Genomic DNA, 8702 nt, shown 5'->3' on the forward strand with positions numbered 1-8702 from the left:
TAGCTTAATTTACATTGGAGAAGAAGTGAAGATTTTTGCAGGAGACTACAACATCTTAAGTTTGAATCCGATTCCTCGGTACACGAGATGGTGGACTTTGCTATCTAGTGTTGTCTGTGATCACGGGTGTATGAAGTCGTCTTTTGTCATTGGTTTACCTCGGGTAACTGACACATATATATTGGCCGTTCAAGAAAATGTATTTATCACAAAATAAATCATCAAGTTATAATAAGTAAAGGATTTCTAAAAATATTTTTGAAAGAGTGAAATAATTCCTTTAAAAACTAGATTTAACTAATCAATTAAACGAGCATTCTATCATAAGGTATGACACTATGACACATTTAAAATTTAAAACAAGGACGAACATTGTTGATATAATACAAAAATACGAAACTTTTATTTAAATGTTTCAGGTATTAACTAATGAACTCAATGGACCCCGATGCAACAAGTTAAAACTATAAAAGGTCAAACTAAAAATAATAATTTGATTTACACTTGAATTAGGATACCGAATAGTAAGCCGATATTTCCGATAGAGCACCGCCATCCCAACCTATATAAACCCCTTCTACCCCTCTCTATTTTCTCATTCACAATTCACAAACTTCTTGTGTCTAACAACAAAGGCAGATCAAACCACCATGTCGTCGTCGAAAAAAAGGACGGAGAAACATTTGAGGTTGAAGAAGTGGTGGCGTTGCAATCACAAACAATCAAACACATGATCGAAGATGACTGTGCCAGTTCCGGCATCCCACTACCTAACGTCACCAGCAAGATCTTGTCCAAGGTTATCGAGTACTGTAAAAAGCACGTCGAACCAGCGGAGAACAACAACGAAGAGGATCTGAAAGCGTTTGATTCAGAATTTGTTAAAGTAGATCAAGACACTCTTTTTGATCTAATTCTGGCTGCAAACTATCTCGACATCAAAGGCTTACTCGACCTGACCTGTCAATCGGTGGCTGACATGATGAATGGCAAAACTCCTGAAGAGATTCGCAAGATTTTCAACATCATTAATGACTTCACTCCCGAGGAAGAAGCTGAAGTTCTCAGGGAGAATGCATGGGCATTTGAGTAAAGATTATTATTATTATTAGTTGATTATTATTCGTTATTAGTTGTAATGTTTAATTGGCATTGATGTTTTGGTTTTATGCAAATCTTGGTACTTATTTGGAGATTAGTTTGATTTGATATTGATATATTTTCTTACTTTATTTTTTGTATAACCTCTATAAATATTATGGTGATAATATGATCAGTCTATGGGCATATTTGGGATTGAGTTTGAAAATAACTTATTGGCTTTTTCAAAAATAAGTTAAATGGTGTTTGACAATCACAAAAAAATTTTATTTTAGTTTTTTGAAAGGGTTAAAAAACAGTTTTCTAAAAGCTCCAAATCCTTCAAAATGGCTTTTTGAAAAGCCGTAAACACTTTTCAAACTCAATCCCAAACATGTCCTATATATTCTCAATCCCAAACATGTCCTATATATTCTCGATCCAAATACAGTGGTATAGACAAAATAGGTATTTAAATTCATTAATAATCAACATCCAACCGAGAACGATGTAATTTTAAGATTTCTTTAACATCATGGTTTGGTTCTAGGGGGTTAATCGAATTATGCCATGCATGCGCTAGAAAATATATTTATTTGATTTTCCTATATATTTGTTTGTATCTTTTATTGTTCATCTTTATCTTGTTTCCTTAAATATCTCTTGTTTAAATTTTAAATGTATTGTTGAATGTATATCTTTTGATGAAAGATTTAGAAATTATTTGATACTTTACACTAGGACCCTTTGTTTTCCAATTATGGATCATTGAGTTCTTAGATGAAACAATACACTAAACGTCAGAATTTTGGGTCCAACCATGTTTATTGAAAATTTGAAATAGTGGTTCGGGTGTTTGTTTTTTGCCCAATAGAGAAGAGAAGCCTGGCTTAGCATGCATGGTTTATAAATTCATACTTCTTTTTAATATCTAAGTTTTTAGATAGGAAATGTAAAATTTATTATTTTTTAAATTTAGCCTTTAATTTTTCTTTTTTTTAATGGCTAATAAACAGAGAATTTTGCCCAATGGCAAAACTCCACCGCTAGCAGGCCCAACCTAGCCGTATGGAGCCTTAAACGTCTCAAAGTTATCTACAGTTTTGGAGAACATCCACCCGCTCGAAGAACCACTTGTTAAAAAAATCGGACGCCTTCATGATGGAATTGGAGAACACAAGGATCTCGATCTTCCTTCATTGAGTCACACATACCCTTTCAAAGTATTGTATGTGGGGATCGAACCTGGGTTTAAATCGAAGAACCCAGGGTTCTTACCATTACACTACATTGAAAAAACAACTATTAATGTTTCTAATTAAACATGAAACTTGAATATAAATTATTCTTAACTAATATAAATAGGAGTGAGAAGATGTGTGACATTCGTCAATTTCGGGTCTCGTTTGTATTCGTTTTTGTATTCGTTTATCATGTAAACCGACCCATTTTGTAAACCAAAGCTTATGATATAATCAAAATGATGGATTTTATATTACAATATTGTTTTACACTTGTTGGGTCTTGAAAACATTCTTTTTGGTCCTTAAAACTCCTTAAAATGACTTAAACCAAACTTTGGGGACTATTATTGCCATTTACCAAAAACTTGTTTGACCATTTCAACCATCACATGCATCTTTACCCTATTTGTATGAACCATACTCTTACCATTATAAAAGCAAGGCTCCATACACCATTTTGGTTGTTCATCTTCTCCAAAATCTCTCTCAAATCCAAGTATTCATCTTCAACATTTTGTTACTTTGATTTCTTAAGGTCAACTAACTATAGTCTTTCATTTTAACTTGTTCATCTAATATTACTAACACTTGAATATGGTGGTACAACATATATATAATACACACCCCTTGTTTCCTTTATTTGTTACTTCACCGACTCCGGTTGGTTAAGTTTCGAATGTCATAAGGCAAGGCTTCATGGAGGACTTCGTGTTCTTGATATATATTTACACACACATAACTTATTATACATATTACTTATGACTAACTTCTAACCTTTTTTAGTTTGTTCATCTTATTTACAAGTTCCATGGTGTGGATTTGTATAAGACTAACCTCGGTTTAACCGAAACTAGTCCAAACCGGAAACCGAACTTTTGTTTACTAGTTTTGTTAAAATAGTTGTTTAAACATGTTTAGATTTGAGTTTCAAAAATCATTTTTACAAGTTCTTTGATATTAAGCATATGGAATCCATCTATGAACTCGTTGGGAGATGGAAACCGAACTAAACCGAAACTTTTGCTTAAAAGACTTGTAGTTAACTTTTTAGTTGTAAAATTTAAGTTTTCTTCATTTATAAACCAATATATAAGTTCTATTATATTTGGGCATGTAGAAACCATCTATGAACTATTTGTGAGATGGAGACCGAACCAAACCGAACTATACCGACTTATACTCGCTTAAGACACACAAGTGTGTTTTTAGCTATCAAGACTTGTATATTTCTTTAAAAATAGTTTACAAACTGATTTTAATTATTTTCTTAAGTACTTGGAATTGTTGGATCCAACTTGATCTCATCACATAGTTTGGACCGACAAAACCGAACACTCGCTTAACGTGCGTTGTTAGTTCTAAACAATAGATCTACATACTTGGTTAAGTGTTAGTATATTTTAATGAGTTATCTCATAACAATTAATATGTTGGAAAGTTGACTTTGGGTTTGACCATTTGTCAAGACCCGAATCGACAACCCGAACACTCGTTAAAAACCCGTTTTAGTATCTTTGTCCCAAAAGAACTTGCATTTTAGCATTTTTCACACCTTATTACTTAACATTGGTTAAGTAAATATTAAGGTTAGATACTTTAACCCGGTTTCGAGCAAACTTACATTTTTAAAGGATTGTTATTATAAATTCTTAAATAGTTACATTTTAAACCTTGAACTTTAATTATTTACTTTGTGCAACAAGTATTTTATTTAAAGATCTTCAAAATAACCATTATAAATCCAAGATTTTATTGTCATTTAGGCCTTGCTCGTTAAACTTCATCCATCCGGTTATTCATCTTTTACCGATCAAGTTTTATACTTGAACGTGAGTAACTTCATACCCCGTTTTCTATCTTTTGTTTTGGGGTGACATTTCATACTTATTCAAATCAAATGTTTTATACTTGAGTCTTAAACCACAAACGTTGTTGTGTACTTTACTTGAATAATTGCTCGATTTGGTGTTCTATGCTTATATGCCTATGTGTTATCGCTTTCGGTTGGTGGAATCTATAAATCCTAGACTACTTGGCATCCCCTTGTAGCAAGATGTCGTTAACGTAATGCAATTAACGATATTCTATTAAATCCTAGACTACTTGGCAATCCCTTGTAGCTAGGTGGCGCTAACGTAATTCTATTAGCGATTGTCAATTTATCCAAGTTTATAGCTATTATTTATGGTTTTGTATACTAGTTTTATGGCTTTTCATAATATATATCTATTGTTTAAGCTTATGAATTTCTCACCAACCTTTGTGTTGACAACTTTATTTTATGAAATGTTACAGGTTTGCATCTAGGTTGATTATGGAGTTCGGTGAAGAAAATGACACAAATACCGTTAGGATATTAGCAAAAATGAACAATATTTGATTTGCTATATTTTGCTATATTTTTTTGTATTTGACTTATGAATATTTGGTTATGTGACATTTTCGATGTTGTGAAATGAAATGAGTTTGTTAAATATTGTCGCTTTAAATAGTGTCATGCGCTTATAGGCAATCGTTACACCTCGGCATGTTTCGCCGCCTTTGGTCGGGGTGTGACAAGATGTGACTTTAGAAAAAAAAAACTCATTTTGGTAAAAAGATGACGAACTCAAGCACAAGCACAAGCACAAGCACAAGCACAAGCACAAGCACGACCCATATTATTAATCATGTTATAAACATCAAGTTATCAACCATAACTAATCCAAACACATTTAAATTCTTGTAATCCAAGTATAACACGTATAACCCATTTATATAATCATGTCAAATGTATTGGTAAGTTGTAAAGAAATTGACGGGTTGTAAATGAGTTATTTGGTTTAGTCAATTGCCATGTAAGTTTTGTACTAAAATCTATGTGATCTTTTAAGCAACAATCACATTATGACTAACAATATAGAGGGATATTAAGATTAAGTAAAGGGAGAGGTGCAAAGGGTAATATCAAGATTAAAAAGGGTGATATGAAGATCAACTACGTAATCCGTTACTCATTATTCAATTAGTGTTTGATCATCCTCTTTTTGTTATATTTGTTAAACCTTAGACAAGTGAATCAAGAACACCAAACACGATTTTGCATAAAACGTTTATGCGACTCTTTTCATTAATAAGAAACAAGAACAAAATACTTTCTACTCTCTCTACTTTTCTCTACTCTAAACAAAAGAAACTTATGATGGGTTTATATAACACCCACAATTCTAATCCTACTCAAACTATAAAACATAATTAAACTAGACTTCTAATTTATTTAATAATAAATAAAAAATAACTATGACACCAAGTTATTCAACTTAGTCCCTGAACTTTGGATCTCTACCAAACCGTCCCATGAGATCTTCCGTACCACCCTTGTACTTTTCGTATTAACCATTCGGGTCCTTCAAGTTGGTATTGCTCCAAGTTTTACAATATTCTCATATTGTAGTAGGTCTATTCAAACTATAGCATGCCAAACTATTCATAACATATTTACCAAGACAACAACTTTATTCGCTCTCTAATGCTACATTAGCCTCAAATGAGTGTTTAGCATTTACGACTTGATCATACTTTCGAGTGCGGTTTCATCATTTTTCAATTCTTCTAAGTTGTCATAAACGTAGTAATCATTATCATGGGTGCAATATTTCCAAGTCTATTTGTCTTTCACCATCCTATCTCGTAGTACCTTTCATCTATAAAATATTCATTCATTGTGAAATTTGGGGACTATCTTCCACCATTTCTCGTTCTGGTTACTGCTATTTCATCACATTCTTTGATGATTATAAATTTTTTGACATTTGTGTGACATTACTTGAGGTTTACTCTTTCATATAAAACTACCTCCAAAGTTTTTGTTTGATGTTCACTCCACATTTGTCTTAATAACTGATTACCTTCCTTGACCGTTGATCATTTTCTATCTATGAGACTGTACGTATATTGATCTTGACTTGATTATACTCTTTTTCACACATTAAAAGGTATTTGCTATTGATTCCTTTGGAGTACCCGATCAGATAAACGCTCTCCTAAATCCATTCCATGATTTTTCTTCGGTGATGTCCTTAATCATTGAGGAAACTTATGTTATGATTTTCAATGTCTTCGCACATACACTTCTCGTCACATTTTGTTTTTCATAAGACAATCTTCTAAAAAAGCCTACCCTAACTCCTTGTATTTCATCATCACATCCTTCTCATTCGATGGTCACTTGTTCTCACGATCACTCTCGTCAGCCCAAACACTTTCTTATCCATGTTCTTCTATATGTTTCATCCACTCCTACTTTCAAACCAATACTTTTCCTCAGGCACAACAATGGCCTGCGACGTAAGTTATCTCCTCCTCTCTAATCACACTTGAACACTTTGGCCCGCGCTTCCTCGGGTGAATATCGTTGGATGTAGATAGGTTTATAGGATTAAGCTTCATTATGATGGTATAGTTAAGACATATATAGCTAAGGGTTCTCGTAAGATTGAAGGTATATATTGACTACACTGTGACATATAGTTATGTTAATTTAAAAAGATTAGTTATAACAAGTCAAGGGATTTGGGGACTTGAATATAACTTTTTGAAAGATTGAAATAACAACCTTTAAAAACTGATTAAACAAATCAATTAAAGTTAAAAAAATAAGGACGAACATGATAAATTCATACATTATTAAATTTATAATGAATAAAATATATATAACTCAAGGGTCCATTTTTCGTAATTTACTCCATAATATAAAAAAATATAAAAGTTAAGGCCTAATATATAACTTTTAATATAAAATATTGATTTAACACAAAAAATAATTTAAATATTTGAGTTATCTACCTATCGAAAATCATTCTGGACACATGGCATTCTTAGGTTAATTCTCATTATCAAATTCTCTCCAAAATCACTTTTTGAAAAAAACAAATTTTGGTTCTAAATATAGTATTGATTATAAATTTAACATACCGTATTGATTAGTCAATCTCCATTGATTGAATTATTAATGCCATAAATTATATTTTCTAAATTACTTAATATAAAAAAATATTAATATAATAATTACGTGTCATAAATATATTTTCTTTAAAACTGAAATGTATATATAAAAGAGTTTATGTTTAAAGAGTACATTAACATTCAACTTTTTTAGACATCTTCATATTTAAGAAAACTATAATAATTTTTTTTATAATTTTTTTACAAATATTCAATCTTAAAAATCATAGACAAATTTTCCATTTTTTATATTTATTATAAGGCTATTGTGATAGTTGAACAACATCGTGTTTACAATGACAAAATGAAAACTGTTCAAAAAGGAAAATCTGATGTCTTTTTTGTCGCAATGCATGGAATGTATAACATTTTTGTGAAAGACTTTAGCTACATATTTCACATCGAAAGGTCTTATTGTTTTAAATGTTGTTTCCAATGACATTGTTTCATCATTGTATACCGATGGTAAAACAACTCATTCTCGATTTAAAATTCTAATATATTTGATGATATAAAACGATTATATTTGTAATACATTTTTTTAACATAATATAAAGAGACTTAATTATTTTTTCTATTTGTATTAAATTATTCATTATAATTTAAACATTAATTTATCTCGTGTAATACACGGGTTTCTAAAGCTAGTTAACTAATAAGTCAATGAACCCCAATGCAACAAATTTAAACAATAAGTGGGCAAAGTGAAAAGGATAATTTGATTTACATTTAATCGAATAGGGTTTCCGATTAGAGGTTGAAGAAGCGGTGGCGTTGGAATCACAAACAATCAAACACATGATCGAAGATGACTGTACCGGCTCTAGCATCCCACTCCCTAATGTCACCGGCAAGATCCTGGCCATGGTTATCGAGTACTGTAAAAAGCATGTGGATTCATCAGCAAACGAAAACGAACTCAAATCGTTTGATTCGGAGTTTGTTAAAGTAGATGATAACGCGACTCTTTTTGCTCTAATTCTGGCTGCAAATTATCTCAACATCAAAGGCTTACTCGACCTGACCTGTCAGACGGCTGCTGACATGATCAAGGACAAGACTCTTGAAGAGGTTCGCCAGATTTTCAACATCAAGAATGACTTCACCCATGAGGAAGAAACTGCACTTCGACAGGAGAATGCATGGGCGTTTGAGTAAAGATCCAGATTATTATTATTAGTTATCAGCATGCATTTATCTTTTCTCATTATTATGTTTTTTTAGCATTTGGTTTTATGCAAATTTGGGTACTTATATGTTGATTAATTTCTTACTTTGTTTGAATACTAATGGTTATGGTTATTATTATTAGTTTTTGTGGATCCATTAAACAATAATCATAACCAAACTAATAAAATTCTGATGCATCAGTGGGTATAGATGGAATATATGATG

The 8702-nt window shown here is 31.6% G+C and overlaps 2 pseudogenes; both read left to right on the forward strand.

The window, feature by feature from the left end:
* Positions 1 to 512: 512 nt before the first annotated feature.
* Positions 513 to 1175, forward strand: LOC143571717 (SKP1-like protein 1B pseudogene; annotated as a pseudogene).
* A 5463-nt stretch (positions 1176 to 6638) lies between these two features.
* Positions 6639 to 8465, forward strand: LOC143571730 (SKP1-like protein 1B pseudogene; annotated as a pseudogene).
* Positions 8466 to 8702: the final 237 nt, after the last annotated feature.

Source organism: Bidens hawaiensis, unplaced genomic scaffold (genome assembly GCF_021521415.1).
Source record: "Bidens hawaiensis isolate Kalapana, Puna unplaced genomic scaffold, B.hawaiensis_p1.1 tig00025555_1, whole genome shotgun sequence".
Lineage (NCBI taxonomy): Eukaryota > Viridiplantae > Streptophyta > Magnoliopsida > Asterales > Asteraceae > Bidens > Bidens hawaiensis.